We start from the raw sequence: 17,743 nt of genomic DNA, 5'->3' as shown, positions 1-17,743 counted from the left end.
GCCTCTGCACAGAGAGTGAGATATTTCACACAATGGCTCGGGGCTTTGAGAGCTAGTGGTCCCAAAGACCCAGCTGGACTCTTCAAGACTTCTCATGACCTACACGTGGAAGTCCTATACATAACCTCCCTCTCCCTCATTCCATTGGTCAAGCAATTCACTCTTTTTTAATTTTTTTAAAGATTTTATTTATTTATTTTTAGAGAGGGAAGGGAGGGAGAAAGAGAGAGAGAGAGGGAGAGAAACATCAATGTACGGTTGCTGGGGGCCATGGCCTGCAACCCAGGCATGTACCCTGACTGGGAATCGAACCTGCAATGCCTGGTTCGAAGCCCGCACTCAATCCACTGAGCTACCCCAGCCAGGGTGATGGCCGGCAGCCTGGTGTTCTTACCCTTTTAAGCAATTTGAACTTTCTGCGTGGAGATTTGGAAGATCATTATTATTATTATTTTTTGTCTAACCATTTTAAGATGCTAGCTCTCAGAATGGATCATACTGTGGTCATTTCCTCAAGCTCCTGTGGGTCCTTTCATTATGTAGATTTACATTTTCTCATTTCCAGAAAGTTTCTGGAATAATAGTTTCATTATAGCAGGAACTTCAGCTACACATATTTTGGACATTCTTTGCTTGTGTTCAAGTGGCACTCCAGAGAGAGAAATACGTACAAAAGCACGGAGGCGAGGAAAAGTGGGGACGCCCAGCAGTTTGGGTGGGGTGTGTGCAGGGAGAGACAGGACAGCCCAGGGCGAGGTGAATGGAAGGGCTGTGTGCCGCACTGAGCGGCCACACCACGACAGCACGTTTCTGCAAGTTTCTCCTGACGTGCAGCATGGAATGTGAATGGGAAGGAACACGACTACGAGGGAGACAAGATAAAAGGCTACGATGTTAGTCTAGGAGAGAGGGGCTAAGAGAGACAGACTCTGGAGTTACTGACGGGCAGAATCAACAGGGTTGTTGAGTGTCATGGGGCCAGGGAGGGAGGAGTCACAGATGACTCCCAGGTTTCTGAATGGGGCATCCGAGTGGACGGTAATGCTGAGCAGTTCGGGACATGTGGAGCCGGAGGGGTCTCCAGGACATTCGGGTAGGCAAGTCTGGCGGGCTTTTGTGTATCTAGAGCTCCGATGACTAGTCTGAGCCAGATAATGCACCTGGGAGTTGCTGATAAAGGTGGCCGATGAAGACGGAGTGAATGGGGTGACTCAGGGAGAATGCACGGAGTGAGATGACAGACCGGAGACGGGCGCAGTCCCCGGGGTTAGCAGGAGTCAGGCTGTGAGGACAACTGGCGTTGCAAGGGAGTGGAATGCTCTCCGAGTGGCCTGGGGCATTTAGGATTACCCAACCAGAATGACCGAGAGAAGTGCTGTGACACGGTGGGGACAAAAGCTATACAGCCACGAGGTGAGGAGAGAGAAGCTGCTCAGTTGGCTGAGATAAGCTACTTTCAAAGTGTTTGTGAAAGAACTTACAGAGACGGAGCAATAACTATGGCGCAATCAAGGATGACAGAGGGCTTTCTTCCTTTTTCTTTTTTTAAAAAAATCCTCACCCAAGGGCATGCTTATTGATTTTAGAGGGAGGGGTAGGAAGGGAGAGAGGGAGAGAAATATTGATGTGAGAAGGAAACATGGATAGGCTGCCTCTCACAGGCGCCCCGCCCTGGGAACGGAATGCGTCCTATAACCTAGGTATGCGTCCTGACCAGGAATTGAACCCACAACCTTTCGGTATGAGAGACATTGCTCCAGCCAACTGTGCCATGTTGGCCAGGGCTCTTCCTTTTTCTTTAGGACAGGAAAAGCTTGAACATGAATAGGAGTTGAAGGGATATGACAAGTAGGTAAAAAAGGAGTTGATGATTTTTGGAGAGAGGGGAGGATGATTGAAATATGTTTGAAAAATGTTTTCTGAGGACTCAGGAGGTGATGAAACACAGAACATAGATAGGGAAATGCTAATGAGTGTCCTTAAAGTAGTCAGTTCCCAGAATGGTATATAACAGTCTGGCCCACATATTGAAATGACCTTGGTTTCCACCAGTAGGGCAACTATTTAAATATTTAAAGCAATATTTACATATTTATCTTACGTCATTCCCACATCTTTTCTTCACAGAATAGGATCAATATTTTACCCTTTCAATGCCTCCTCCACAGTTGGTGCTCAAAAGTGGTAAATGAATAGACAAGATGTCTCTTCTCTGTATTCTTAGCATCTTAACAGAACGCAGTCAAGGCCCCGCACGCGAGCGGTCACGTCTTCCAAGCACGCAAAGTTGTCGTGAGGGTCCCACGTGAAAGGTGATGCCTTTTTCTGAGGAATCTGTTTACTCCCACTCAACAAAGTTGGTTGCCAGCATTTTTCCTTCACCACAGGAGTTTAAAAATAGGAAGATGAGAGGAGGAGGAAGAGTTTGTTCCGAAGGCAGGCAGGCAGACAGCAACAGGAGGTGGCTCGATCTGCCTCATCACAAGGTGCCAAAAAGCAGTCAATAACCAGACTGGAAGCAGGCTGGCTCTGGGTCTCTTCACTGCGGAACTCAACACACTTCACTCACATGCAACAGTCCTTAAAGCACGCCGCTGTTTTCAGCCTTAAGGAGCGTTGAGGAAAATGATTCTTGGAGTCATTAAAAATGCTTCGCCGTCTCTCACTTGGAATCATCTTACGTTTTAAATGGTTTGGAAAGGATTCTATCAAAACTGTGTAATATTAAAACAAAAAAGCTGATGCTGAGATGGGAAACCTTGGCAACCCTCTGTTCATTTGCCCAAGCTGTTTTCCTAGTCTTCCATGCCTGTCCCCCTTTTCTACTAAGCCTCTTTGAGGCGGAACACAAATGCCACCTTCAAGGCTGAACACAAATGCCACCTCTTCTAGGGACCTGTCTCCACGGTCCAAGCGGAAGTCATCTCTTGCTCCGAAGCCCTCCGCAGCATCTCACTGTGGCTGGCTCTGCACGGGTCACCAGTCCGGGTTGTTTATACGGCTGCTTTCCCACTAAGTTATGCGCTCCTTGAGACCAAGGACCGTGACCGGGATGGTGTACCCACCCAGCACCTGGCACAGCGCTAGGTACCGAGGCTGTGCTCGGTAAACGCTTGCTGAGTTGAATTAATTTGGAAAAATCATTCAGGGGAGGATCTCGAGGAGTGGATGAATGATTCATGGGGTGGTTCTTTGCATTCTTTACCTTGTAGTCACGTCGGGCGGAGTGTCCAGCTAGCCCGGCAAATACCTGCCAAGTGGAAACGCACCTCTGCCGCCCGCCGTCAGCGTGCGGGAGACGTCCGCAGGGGACAAGTTTCACCTGCCCTCCACGTACCCCGAGGCCAGCGGGGGAGCCGGGGCCCCCCCGGCCGCAGGGGGCGGGGCTCGACGGGAACCCAGACGCTCGCCCGCCCCCGCCCCCGCGCGGCGGAAGCCCGCCCCCAAAGCGCGCTCGCGCCGGTGGCGCGCGCCCGCCTCCAGCCCCGAGTCCTCGCGCCCTCGCACCGGGGGCGGGCTCGCTGCGCGTGCCGGGGAAGCGGCGCGAGCGGGGCGCTGAGAACGTCCGCCGCGGGGGCGGCTTCGGGGCCTGGGAGCGCTGGTGCCGTCTCTGCTGCGAACTCCGGGCCGGAGGTGGCGGAGGAGGCTGCGGTCGCGGGAGACCTTCTTGACGCCCCCTGCTCCGGCCGGGAAGTGAGTAAGGTGGGGATCCGCGGCGGCGGCGGCCGCCGGCTGCGTTAGGGGTGCACGGTGCTGGAGCCTCGCGCCCGCGGGGAACGGGAAGGCGCTCGTGCAACCCCCGGACCTCGGGATCCTGCGTGGGTGCAGGGCCAGGCGCGGCGGAGACGGCGCGCGGGGAGCCGGGGCCGCTGCACAGCGCGCGCTGCGAGAGGAGACGGCGCCGCGCTCTCGGCCCTGGAGGGGCGAGCGCAGGGGATGGAGCGGAGCCCCGGGCCGGCGCTGCCGGGCTGTGAACCCCGGGCCGGGGAAGGGGTCTCCGGGTTCCCGAGCGCGCTGTGGCCGTCGGGCGCAGACTCGGGGTGCGGGCGCTGGGCTGATGCTGCTGGAGCCCTGCTCCCTGGAAGGAGGCTCTGCTTTAGGTGCTGAAAGGGGGCAAAGGAGGCAGGTCCTGGCAGAGGGCAGGTGAGGCAGGCAGGCCCTGGCAGAGGGAAGGGAATTTATTTCAGATCACCCCAAAACACTGTTTCCCGTGGTGCCTAACAGTGAACCTGCGCACCGGGTCACCCGTGGGAGGAAGGTGTGCTGGGAGGAGAGAGGATGCAGCTAACGACTGCGTGCTGTTCAGTTTCTGTGCCAGGCCTTGGGATTAGGAAGACCTTCCAGCGTTCTTAGCAAACGTTTATTGATTAGCGAGCTGCCGCGGGTAGAGAGCCACGGTCAGCACTGGGACCACAAAGTAGTATCAGACACAACCATAATTCGCTGTTGAGGTGCTAACAGTTCGTTTGTGAAAGCATGCGTATAAAATACAAAGCAGCATTGAATTTTGTCTCACACCTTGTTCCCTCGAGGTCTCTCTCCTTTTCCCCCAGTGTTGGAACATTGGAGCCATAAATTACTTGGTTGGAAGAGAAAGCAGGAGGGTCAAGGAAGCTTGTGGGAGACACAGGGTATTTTTGAAGGCTCTACTGTGTAACATTTAAAGGGAGGAAGAAGAAAAAATTTGAAAAGAGAAAAGAAGTTCCCTTCCTTCCCTACTATTATTGAGCTCCTTGACTATTCACTGCTAAATCCTCAGTGACAGTTTCACTTAGCATAATGCTCTCCAGCTCCATCCATGCTGTTGCGAAGGGTGCCTTCTTTCTGCTGCGTGGTATTCCACCGTGGAAATGTACCGTAGTTTTTTTCTAAGTGAAATAAGCCAGGTGGTGAGGGACAAATACCATATGATCTCACCTTTAAGTGGAACCTAATCAACAAGACAAACAAGCAAGCAAAATATAACCAGAGACATTGAAACTAAGAACAATCTGACAGTAACCAAAGGGGAGGTGGGAGGGGATAAGGGGGGGAAGGCGGGAAAGAAGGGTTTTCAGGAACAACTATAAAGGACACATGGACAAAACCAAGGGGGCAGTGGAAGCAGGGGAGGGAGGTGGGGATGGCTAGGGCCCTGGGGGGGGGGGGAGTAGTGGGGGGTAAATATAGACAACCGTACATGAACAACAATAAAAAAATACTAATTGTAACCTGTAATTGAAAAACAAAAAGTAAATTGAAAGTAAATCAATCCTCAGTGACAAGAACAGTGCCTGGCCCGACAGCAGTTGAGCAAGAAATGTGTATTGCCTGAATGAATGAAGCAGGCAGGGTATCGCTATGTATTACACAGAGCAGTATTAATCACTCTGGATGGCTGGTGGACACCCCCTGTTCCTAATGTCCACCCCCCCTTTTTTTTTGGCCATGGAAGGTAACCCAGGATCATAGGCCTGGGCATTTAAAACCATGGCTAATTGCAGGGTGGCCCGTCAGGAAAACTTAGTCCTTGGCCCATTGCTTCAAAATCATCCCTTCTCTGGCCCTTCTCTTTTCTGTCACTTGAAGAAGAGTACTTTTGTTTAGGGAACACTATTTTTTTAAAACTTTTATCCTGGTTCTTGGACTGTAGGTCTGTAGTAGGAGCATAGCTCTTCTCCTCTGTATGGGCTGGAGTTCTGCCTGCTCCCGGCCTCGGTTGGGTTTCTGGACTCCGCGGCTCCAGCCTGCTGTTTCCGTTCCCGGGGCTGCAGTGCCTGTTTGGTTACTTTGTCTGCCAGGTGAAAACTTGACCTTTCATGAGTTCTGTGAGGATTTTTATCATACAGAACTGGAGCTCCCTTGGAAGGGGGTTGTGCCGTCGGAGCAGCGCTGACGAGGTTTTCAAGAGTCCACTCTGTGAGAGACAGAGTTTCTACTTAGAAAATTAGATCTACAACCAGTAGAATGCTGAGTTGCCCCTTATTTTATATCCTTACTAGAAATCTCTAAGGACCTTTGTTTCCTCATTTAAAAAAAAAATCAGGTCACATTAATCCAAATTTGGCATTGTGTGATCGGTCTTGTAGAATGAAGTTAATTTCTTTCTTTCTTTTTTTAAAGATTTTATTTATTTATTTTTAGAGATGGGAAGGGAGGGAGAAAGAGAGAGAGAGAAACATCAGTGTGTGGTTGCTTCTCATGTGGCCCCCACTGGGGACCTGGCCCACAACCCAGGCATGTGCCCTGACTGGGAATTGAGCCTGCCACCCTTTGGTTCGCAGCCCACGCTCAATCCACTGAGCTACGCCAGCCGGGGTGAAGTTAATTTCTTTGTAGTTTTCATACTGTGTACCTCAGAGTGCATTCAGCAGGCGTCTGCCAGTTCTTGTTCAGGGTCTTGTAATTTGGGTACCTTTTTCCAGGTTCTCCCAATGAGACTGTATTTTATTTATGTATTTAATTGACATTTATTTTAAAATCAACTTTATTCATGGATAGTGTACATATACAGGGCATAGATGTCCATGCACAGTAGGATGAGTTTTGAAAATGTGTATACTTTGTATCCACTATCCCAGTCAGGCTATAGCAACCTACGTCACTCCAGAAAGTTCCATCACTCTGGTTTGCAGGCCCCTCCCCCTTCTTTAATTCATTTCTAATTACACAAGCATCAGGGATGTGGTGTCTAGTTGTGCGGGATGCATACTGCCAGGCTTTGGGGGCGCTGTCCGCAGCAGAGTCCCTGTGCAGGGCAGCTCCTGGGGTTGTGTGGGCTCAGTCCGTTGGGCCGGGTGCCGCAGTCCGCAGTGGGCTCACAAACTCGCGCTCTTGCAAAGTACTCCCGCGGACAGGACCAGGACAGACAGGATACAACCCTCCCTGGTGCACTCCCCTCTTCGCCGAAACTGTAGTTAACAGTTTGCTGTGATTCTTCCCGACCTGTCTCTGTGCGTTTGCATCCGTATACAGGTGATACGGGGGAAAAATAGACTTGCCTCACACTCCGCACGTTCGTGTCGGGCCGCTGTGCACACTGTTCTGCAGCCTGTTCCCAGAGTGTCTGAGGTCTTTCCCGGTGAGACGTGGGGGTCTCCCTGGTCCTTCCTGGCTGCTCAACACACTCCCGTGAAGCGTGCATCATGTTGTGGTTCCGGGCAGTGCTGCAGCGAGTGAGAGGCAGGCTTGCCGGGTCAAAGGGGTGCACCTTTACAATTTTAGTTGCTGGAGATTGAACCATGGTGCTCCTTCTGGATCTGATTCATTTTTTAAAAAATTGCTGAATAGTGTTCAGTTGTAGACTGAAACGACCGTTTATGGTTTGTGTCGCCTTCACTCAGTGGGGGACGGTTAGATTATTTTGGATACTAATTTTTTTGATGGATATATGTGCTGTGAGGCACCTCGCCAGCCTGAGGCTTGCCTTTCCCCCTCCGTTCACAGTGTCTTTGCTTGTATACAAGTTTTAAATTTTCGTGTTATGTTTATGAGAAAATTCCGTTAAAAAAAAATGTGTGTCTGGTTAAGTAAATTTTTTTCACCTCAGGGTATGAATTATGTATTTCTGTATTTCCTTCTAAAGTTAAAAAAAAAATTTGCTTTCACTGTGAAGTTTTTATGTGGTATGACGAAGAGACATAATGTGTTTTTCAATTGGCATAACCAGCCTTTCAGCACTTTTTGTCATAATTTAAAAAATATTTTATTTGTTTATTTTTAGAGAGGAGGGAAGGGAAGGAGAAAGAGAGGGAAGGAAACATCCATGTGAGAGAAAAACACCAATCGGTTGCCTCTGTTACGCCCCCCAAACCCGCGGGACTGGGGACCAAACCCAAGACCCAGGCATGTGCCCTGACCGGGGATCGAACCCACAACCTTTTAGTGTAGGAGACTACACTCCAACCGAGCCACCAGGCCAGGGCAAGAACTTTTTCATCGTTCTCGCTGAAACTTGGTACCCATTAAACAGTAACTCCCAGTTCTCTCCTCGATGATGCTGGTACCTCATATAGGTGGAAACACACACTATTTGTCCTTTTGCGTGTGGCGTAATTTTTTTAAAGATTTTATTTTATTTTTAGAGAGGGAAGGGAGGGAGAAAGAGAGAGAGAGAGAGAGAGAGAGAGAGAGAGAGAGAGAGAGAGAGAGAGAAACATCAATGTGCAATGTGTGGTTGCTGGGTGCCATGGCCTGCAACCCAGGCATGTGGCCTGACTGGGAATTGAACCTGCAACGCTTTGGTTCACAGTCCGCGCTCAATCCACTGAAGTACGCCAGCCAGGGCTTGTGTGGCATATTTAACTTAGAATAATATCTTCACTTTTTACATTGTTGCATGTGTCAGGAGTTTTGCTTTTTAAAAAGATATACATAGCAATGTGACCAAAATGGGTGGATCATACAGAGAGTTCCTGTGTACCTGTTTTTCCCCGTGTGCAATTTCCCATTACTACTGTCTTGCATTAGTGTGGTACATTTATTACAACTGATGATACGTTATTTTTTAAGTATATGTTATTGCTTATGCTATTACAATTGTTCCAATTTTTTCTTCCTTTGTTCCCCTCCACCTAGTACCCTCCTTCCCTCCAGCAATCCCACCCCTTTAGTTCATGTCCGTGGGTCCGCATGTAAGTTCTTTGGCTTCTCCATTTCATATGCTATTCTTAACTTCCCCTGTCAGTTTTCTTCCTACCAATTATGCTTCTTAATTCCTGTATTATTTCCCCATTCTCCCCATTGCCCTTCCAGCTGATAACCCTCCAAATGATCTCCATATCTATGATTCTGTTCCTGTTCTGGTGGTTTGGGTAAGTTTTGTTTTGTTTTGTTTTTTAAGATTCAGTTGTTGATAGTTGTGAATTTGTTGCCTTTTTAATGTTCATGGTTTTAATCTTTTTCTTAATTAAGTCCCTTTAACATTTCATGTAATGATGCCTTGGTGATGAAGAACTTCTTTAGCTTTCCTTGTCTGGGAAGCGCTTTATCTGTCCTTCCGTTCTAAATGACAGCTTTGCTGGATAGAGAGATCTAGGTTGTAGGTCCTTGCTTTTCATCACTTTGAAGACTTCTTCCCATTCCTGTCTAGCCTGCAAAGTGTCTTTTGAGAAATCAGCTGACAGTCTTATGGGAACTCCTTTGTAGGTAACCCTCTGCTTTTCTCTTGCTGCTTTTAAGATTCTCTCTTTATCTTTAACCTTTGGCACTTTAATTATGATGTGTCTCGGTGTGGTCCTCTTTGGGTCCCACTTGTTTGGGACTCTCTGTGCTTCCTGGACTTGTATATCTGTCTCCTTTGCCAAATTAGGGAAGTTTTCTTTCATTATTTTTTCAAGTAAGTTTTCAATTTCTCGATCTTCCTCTTCTCCTTCTGGCGTCCCTGTCCTTTGGATGTTGGCTCATTTGGAGATGCCCCAGAGGTTCCTCAGCCTGTCCTCATTTTTTTTTTTTAATTCTTGTTTCTTCTTTTTGTTCTGGTTGAGTGCTTATCTCTTCATATGTTCCAAACCATTGGTTTGAATCCCAGCTTCCTTCCCTTCTGTGTTGGTTTCCTGTGGATTACTCTTTATTTCACTTAGTGTGACCTTCATGTCTTCCTTTATTTTTTGCTGTACTCAAGGAATTTTTCATTAAGCATCCTGCTAACCAGTGTTTTGAAGTTTGTATCTAATAGATTGGCTATCTCTATTTCACTTAGTTCTTTTAGGAGGTTTTGTTCTGTTATTTCATTTGGGCCATATTTCTTTGTCTCCTCATTTTGGCAGCCTCCCTGTATTTGTTTCTGTTATTAGGTAGAGCTGCTTTGACTCCCTGTTTTAGTAGCGTGGTGAATGTAGAAAAGGCACCTGTGAATTGTGTGGGGCAGAGCCTTAGGTGATTGCAGGGTGGGGCAACCCGCTTTACCCCTTTGTGGCTCTGTGTGAGGGGAGGGCTCTGAGACGGGACAGTGCCACTGCCTGGCTTCTGGCCCTTTGCCTGGCACTCATCCATTTCCAGACACTTCACCCCCTTCCCGTCTGTGACCGGTGCCCTTCCAGCTGCTGCCTGGAGTGGGCGGGTTTGTCTACCTTCGACGACTATGCTGGCCCTTTTGGTGGCAAAAATCTGGCAGTTTCTTCCGCCAGCCCACCTCCCTCTGGTTTTTATAGCCAGAGGTAATGGGGACCCGTCTTCGCAGTGCTGGAACCCTGGGCTGTGCAACCCTGGGCTTTGTGTCTGGCCTGGGCCTGGGATCACTCGCTTCCAAGGTATCCCTCCCAGCCCTTCCCCCGCAGCTGTCCCCGCCGCCTGTCTCCAGGACGCCGCCCCTGCTGCCCGTCTAGATGAATGTGTCTTTAAATCCTTACTTGTCAGGCTTCCATACAGCTCAATTTTCTGATGGTGCTGGGCGTTATTAGCTTTGTGATCTGGTTGTCATTCTTCCTGTGGTTGCAGGAGGAGGCCAAGCGTGTTTACCTGCGCCTCCATCTTGACCGGAAGTTTGATGATACGTTATTATTAACTTAAGTTCATAGTTTTTACTAGGCTTCACTCCTGGTGTTACATAGATCTGTGGGGTTTCACAGATGTGTGTCCTGCCACATGACATTTCATGTAATGTCATTGCACAAGTATACAGAGTAACTTCATTGCCCTGAAAATCCTCTGTCTTCCACCTGTTCGGTTTTTCCCTCCCGCTTCCTGAGCTCCTGGCAACCCACTGGTCATTTTACCGTGTCCATAGCTTTGCCTTATCCAGAGTTTCACAGAGTTGGGGGTCATGCAGTATTGTAACCTTTAAGACTGGTCTCTTTTACTTATTGGCCTTGTGCATTTAAGGTTCCTCAGTGTCTTCTCCTGGCGTAGTAGCTCATTTGTTTTTATCACCCAAACAATATTCCGTTATATGAGAGTGCCACAGTTTGTTTATCTATATCCTTATTGTAATAGATTTTGGTTATTTCTGGTTTTTGGTAATTTTGAATAAAGGCTCTTTTAATATTCATGTGCAGGTTTTTGTGTGGACATAAGTTCTCAGCTTTTTAAAATAAATACCTAAGCGCATGATCGCCGGATCGTATGGTTAGAATACGTTTTGCTGTGTAAGAAAAGCTGCATCTCTAATAATTTAAAAAGTTTATATTCTAACACCTTAAATATACTTAAAAATCAGTGTTTGTCACACTGTTCTGTAGAGGTAAACTTCATCTGGAATTCATCTTCCCGTTGTCGCCTTTGCTGGCTATCTTACTTAGCATTATATTCCTTTGTGTGTTTTGAAGTGTTGACTTACAGACTTGAGTGTTAGCGCTTTTGATTTTGTTTTCCTTATCTCTGCACTCACCCTTCTCCGTGTGGTGCTTCCACTGACCCAGTGAAAAACCAGATACGATCCTTGTGGGCCAGGGGTCCTGCTCTCTGAGGTAATTGGGGCTATTTTACATCCACTCACAGAGTGTGTGCGTTTTTGGTTCAGTTCCTGGTCACGAGTCTGCGTTGTTATCTTCCCACTTGCTAAGCCCAGGGCATTGCATAAACCAGTTCTAGGCAGAGACTGGCAGCAGAGTTTTTCAGCTTCCCTTTAACTCTAGCCTCACCCTTGGCCTCAGACTGTGAGTCTGGTGCCGATGGCCCCTGTGTGACCCGGTCCTCTGCTTCACGTGAGCGTCGCTGCTCCCTGCAGAACGTGCACCTGCTGCTGTGCTCAGCGTCCGGCGAGCCTGTGGCTTCGGTCCTGCCCACAGTTTCGTGGGTCCCCTCTGTTTCTGAGCCAGGTGGGGGTTTTTCTCGTTGAACCTTTCTACGTCATTTCCAATACATTCTAAAAACACGTTATGTATTAGTGTGTATTTGAAGCAGAGGGGGTGCATCCAGGTGTCTCCTTGCTGCGTTGCTTTGACTGGAAGACTTAAGTGGCCAGGCTTCTGTCTGAACTTGACCGCACTTACTCTGCTCTCTCTGTGCGCTGCTGCAGTGAGCTCCTCGGCCCTTCGGTACGAAAGTTGAACAGCGGGGACTGTAACGGGCACTTATCTTCTTCCTGAATGGGAATGCTTCCCGTGTTTCCCTGTCAGATATCGTGCTTTCTGAAGGTTTCTGGTAGATGTCTGTGTCAACTTACGGAAGTTTTCTTCTGTTCTTGGGCTGTGTTTTTATTGGGTGCTGAATTTTATCAAGGGCTTTTGGGGGGCATTTGTTGAAATGATCATTGTTTTCTCTTCAGTATGTTAAGAGTAGGAGAGACCTCTCTGAGGTACAGATAACCAAGAGAAACGTATTTATACGATTTACTTGGTAATGCATTTTTAACACAAAAATAAACCTTTAAAGAAAGCATATTTTATTTTGAATTCTTGCATATTAACATTATATATAAGCTAAAACAGGACTGAAATGCGGAAATAGTCAGGTTGGGACTACATATTCTTATACCTAAGCCTCACTATAATGAAATAGTACTCACTTAAAATAGATATTTTTTAATTTGGTAACTTTGGGGATTCTATAAAGGCTTTTTCAACCCCTAACCATTTTAGCGTTTTCCTGGCTTCTTTTCCTATACTCTTGACTTTCCCCTTTTAACCCTGGTCTTTGCCCGCTCTGTCTTCTCTCCCCAGAGAGAGGGAGACACCTTCTTCCATGAGTGATAATAAGTGCTACCTATTACGAGGCTACTGTGTAATGCAAAGGAATTTCTGTGGATCATGGCTACTGTTTAATCTTTACATCTTTGGCAGCGAGACACGGTGTCTGCAGTGTATGGGTGGGGAAGTTGAGCTCAGAAAAGTTTCAGCTTGTTGGGGGCCACACAGCTAATCGGTGACGTTTGAACCCAGGGTGGACTTCAGAGGCCGTGTTCTTGCTGCTGCCGTGTCTCAGCCCGACCGGTTCGCATTCCGAGTTCGGCTTTGGCCTTGGCTTTGGCTTTTGCGCGTGAGTCCCCCGCGTGGTGACAGGACCACTTTGTGTCTCCAGTCTTGTTTCCCGTGGAGACGTTTTCCTCAGTCAGGTCCTTCACTGCTTTCCACCGGTCGGAGTGACCAAACCTTTCCTCACGGCACAGACAAGAACAGAACCTGTCATGGTTACGTCTGTGGGCTCTGGAGTAAAACTATTTTGGTTGGATCTTGTTTGTCTTTTTTAAGCTCTTTAAACATTATGCAATATTAGTCCTCAAAGAGGTATAGAAAATAGAAATAGTGAAGACCTGAGTACATACTACTTAACTTAAGAAACTAGGCTCCTTTTATTTATTATTTACTTATTTATTTATTTTTAAAGATTTTATTTATTTTAGTTTTTTAGAGGGAGGAGAAGGGACAGAGGAAGAGAGAGAGAAAAACATCAATGTGTGGTTGTCTCTCCTATGCCCCAAACCGGGGACCTGGCCCTCAACCCAGGCATGTGCCTTGACTGGGAATCGAACCTGAGACACTTTGGTTCTCAGGCCGGCGCTCAATCCACGGAGCCACACCAGCCAGGGCCACTAGGCTCCTTTTAATTTTGAACGCTACGTACCTCTTTCCCAGTTGCATTCTCCTGTCCTTCCAAGGGAACCACGATTCTGAATTTGAGGCTTTTCATTCCTGTACAGATGTTCATATTTTTTATTATTTAAATAGCCCTAAAATGTATAATAGTTTTATATTTTAAAAACCTTTGTATTAACACACTACATATTTTTGTAACTTTTTAGCTCTCGATACTGTGATGCTCATTTATATGGATATATGTAGCTCTAGTGTATATATTTTTCTTGACGAATAGGATTCTGGTGTTTGACTACATCACAATTTACTTTTATCTTTTCCTGAGGATTGGCAACTAGTTTGTTCTGATTTTTCTTTTTTGCTATTACAGATTATGCTGCTGTGAGTGTTCTTGTCACATCTCCTTGTGCACGCAGGCATGCCTTTAGAGCGTGCACCTGGGAGAAACCGCTGGCCTGCGTGCCGTGCATGCCCCCTGCAGTGGGTTTTGCCACACTCCCCCCTGAGGTGGTGTTCCCAAGTGGCATCCACACCAGCAACGGTGCCTTCTGCTGCTTCCCTGCCTTGTCAACCACTGGCGGGGTTAGGCTTTGTCATTTTTGCAAATCTGCTTGGTGTACAATGTAATCGTATTACTATTTTTTACAAGCCTCACTCAACATTCTTTCCATGGCTTTTAGAGAGAGAGAGGAAGGGAGGGAGAAACATTGATGTGAGAGAGAAACATTGATGTGAGAGAGGAAACATTAACGGTTGCCTCCAATATGCGCCCTGACTGGGGATCGAACCCACAGCCTTGGCATGTGCCCTGCTCGAGGATCGAACTGGCAACCTTTTGGTCTGTGGGATGATGCTCTAACCAACTGAGCCACACCGGCCAGGGCTTATTTTTGGATTTTGGTATACGTTTTTCTGATTACTAGTGAGTTTAGACATTGCTCTGTGTTTTTACTGGCTCTTTAGGTTTCCTCTTCTGTGGTTTGCTTGTTTTCATCATTTACCTGTTTTTCTGTTGTGTTGGTTTTCTTTTTTTCGTATCAACTTATAATTTTCATTATGTATTTATATTGAAATGAATATTTATATAATTTCTCTGTATTTTTTAAAGATTTTATTTACTTTTAGAGAGGGAAGGGAGGGAGGGGGAGAGAGAGAGAGAGAGAGAGAGAGAGAGAGAGAGGGAGAGGGAGAGGGAGAGGGAGAGAGAGAAACATCAATGTGTGGTTGCTGGGGACTGTGGCCTGCAACCCATGCATGTGCCCTGACTGGGAATCAAACCTGCGATGCCTGGTTCGCAGCCCGCGCTCAATCCAGTGAGCTACACCAGCCAGGGCTAATTTTCATTATATTTTGGATGCTGACATTTCACTTGGATGGCTTCAAATGTCTTCTTCAAGTTTGTGGCTTGTCTTTTAAAACATTTAAAAAATACAATTTTTTGACACACCCAAGTTTTAAATTTGTGGTTTTTATCTATTGCTCATGAATTCTTCCCCACAGACCATAGACACAGCAGAATGAGCTTCGTGTTAACGTGTAGAACGGTGGTATAGTGGGCCAGGAGTCTGGGGTTCTCGGTTTCTGCACCCATTTCCTTACTGCGCGAGGTACAGGGGTTTGCTGGGACGGCACGTTTACTTCCTTGGGGGTGCACACTGTGGGGTCCTGGGTAGGCTATTTCTGAGTCCTCACATTCTGTCTTTACTGCTGAGTCTGTGGTCTTTGTCCCTCATAATCGTTCCTGCCATTGTGTTAGCTGAAGTTAAAGTTACGAGACTCGGAAAAGAAATGGTCGTCTACAGCCGGGATTTATGTGGGAAGCCTGCGCGCGGTGGTTCTGGTCAGAGAGAAACACAATTGATTCAGGTCGGAACACACTTAATGGGTCTGACTTTTCTTGTGAATTCCAAAATTGTTGGAAGAAGTAATTCTTATGTATCTTTCTAAAAAAATTCTCTACAGGGACAAGCTTAATTATAGAGATAACAAGGATCCTTTTTCTGAACTGTGACTATGAAAACTAGAGTTTTGCACGTCATTTGAATACACCTGTTTCTTTATTGTTTAAATGCTTTTAATATTTCCTTGTTAGAGGAGTAGTAGTATCTTTGCTTAGAACTAAAGTTTCCTTTATGACCTAGGCAGTCCATAGTTGTGGTTTTTTTTTAAAGATTTTATTTATTTATTTTTAGAGAGAGGGGAAGGGAGAAAGAGAGGGAGAGAAACACTGATGCGAATCCTCACTGGGGACCAAACCCACAACCCAGGCATGTGCCCGGACCAGGAATCGAACCGGCAACCTTTCAGTTTACAGGATGACACCCAACCCACTGAGCCATGCTGTCAGCTCAGTCCATGGTAGGTTTTAGGAAAAATGGTGAGGTTTGTCTTTAGTGGACTAGAGGCACCTGTTTCTCCTTTTTGTGACTAAACTGTCCCCTTATTGTCTTATATTCTAATAATGATTCATTGGCCATGTGTTTTTTTCCCCTATTGCTTTGCTTCCTTTTACTTTTGTGAAAAACCTTTTCTCTATTCTAGATTTCAGATGTTGCAAATGGTTGATAACAAAGTATTTATTCTTCTTCCAAGTTTATATTCTTATACTTTTAAATGAGTCAGAAGAACTGTAGATTAAGACAAAGGACCCCTTGATTATAGAATTCTGGTCTAGACACCCTCCGAGAGGGGAGGTGCACAGTAACACCAATAATTATAGTGGGAGCTAACATTTATTAGGCCCTTCTTCTGTGCCAGGCGTCGTGCTAAATGCCTTGCATAATTTATTTAATTGTTGCCACAGCCCTATGAGGTTTTTGTTTGTTTGTTTGTTTTACTCAGAGCTCTGTGTAGTAGAGTGCAGTATTTGAATTTTTTTTTATTGGAACCTAGGAAACTTTTTCATATTTGTAAAATAGAACATCCCTCAGGTTTTATAAACATTTACTTTCCCTGGCATTTTTTTAAAATCTGAAAGACGTACTTGAGGAAGGACAGTGGGGAGTTTTCCTGAAGTAAGCAAGGAAGTTGGTTCACTTCCAGGGAAGTGTGAGTAGTGACGGCGAAGCACTCGGTAATGACTGTCTGAGCCATCTCTGACTTCTCAGTCTCATGGTGGCCGGGGAAGAACGGACAGCAGTCTTTCTGGGAGACCGGGAACTTGCACACGGAGTTCTGGTATCTGGCTGCGCTGCAGTCGCCGAGAGCCGGGAGGGCGAAGACATTGACAAAAAGACTCGAGGGAGCGAAGGATCGGTAACACTTGGGTGTGCACAGAGACATTCTGGAAACATTTCTAGAGCCTGCTCTCTCTCCTCTCTGTCTTCTTAAAATTTTTAAAAACTTATTGATTTTGGCGTGAGAGAGAGGGAAACATCAGTTTTTGTTCTGCTTATGTGTGCGGCCAGTGGTTGCTTCTGCACGTGCCCTGACCGGGGATTGAACCAGCAGCAGCCTTGGTGTGTCGTCATCGGGACAATGCTCTAACCAGCTGAGCTGCCTCATGGGGCTAGAGCCTGCTGTCTTTCCTTTAGCTTTTTTTTTTTTAAACAAATACATTTTATTTATTTGGTTTTCAGTAAGTTTACATCCTTGAGGGGTACAGCATTGCATGGATTCTGTGTCCAGTGGCCTTAGCAGGAAGCTTCCTTCGGAACTTGGCACGAGCCATCCACTGTTTCCATGAGCGTGAGTTCCTTTTCCCCGGACGACACTTGGGTTTTGTTCGGTTTGCCGCCAGGAGTCACTGTGCTGGTCTTTGCTTTGCACACAGAGGCCCGTCTCTGGCCTGGACGGAGTTCAGCTTCGTCTGGAGCACACACACCTTCAATGTTGAGAAGAGCTGTGTGCTTCCAGGGCACACAGAAGAAGAGCCTGTTTAAGCAGCCGGCAGAAATGGCCTGGCCCGCAGTCTTCCAGCCGCATTTGTCACTATAGCGATGCCCTTCCCTGCAGGCCCCCAGAGTTCGGCAGCCGGAACCCCACTGTGCTTTCCTTCAGTTTTCACTGTGGGCGGTACTCCCCTCCTGCCTGCAGACTTGGTGTACCTCTGGAACACGGTGCCTCCTGGGCAGCACCAAGCGGGGAGCGGGGCCAGGCGTTTTGTAGGTTTTGTAGCCTCCAGGCCCCGTTCAACTATGAATTCCATTCTGATCCAGCACCACGATGTGGGGACCTATATTCTTTCCCCTCTCCTGGAATCCTGGCGTTTGTCCTGGTGGGGGCGATGTGACACAGCGGAAAGAGAATGGACTTTCAGTCACATCGGTGGCCTAAATCCACAAATTGCTAGC

At 47.1% G+C, this 17,743-nt stretch overlaps 1 protein-coding gene across 5 annotated transcripts in view; it reads left to right on the top strand.

Moving 5' to 3' along the window:
* The first annotated feature begins 3,591 nt into the window (after nt 1–3,591).
* Nucleotides 3,592–17,743, top strand: part of DTNB (dystrobrevin beta) — a 172,816-nt gene continuing 158,664 nt past the window's right edge. For 4 of the 5 annotated variants that reach the window (XM_028516745.2, XM_028516744.2, XM_028516741.2 and 1 more), the window contains exon 1: nt 3,592–3,693. The gene's annotated coding sequence lies outside the window, so the exon portion shown is untranslated. Of the gene's footprint in view, nt 3,703–17,743 lie in introns of all 5 variants that reach the window. The other variant, XM_036027736.1, reaches the window with a different exon arrangement.

This window comes from Phyllostomus discolor, chromosome 6, assembly GCF_004126475.2.
Source record: "Phyllostomus discolor isolate MPI-MPIP mPhyDis1 chromosome 6, mPhyDis1.pri.v3, whole genome shotgun sequence".
Classification (NCBI taxonomy): Eukaryota; Metazoa; Chordata; class Mammalia; order Chiroptera; family Phyllostomidae; genus Phyllostomus; species Phyllostomus discolor.
The sequence above is the reverse complement of the archived record's forward strand: the minus strand, read 5'-3'. Positions and strand labels throughout refer to the sequence as shown.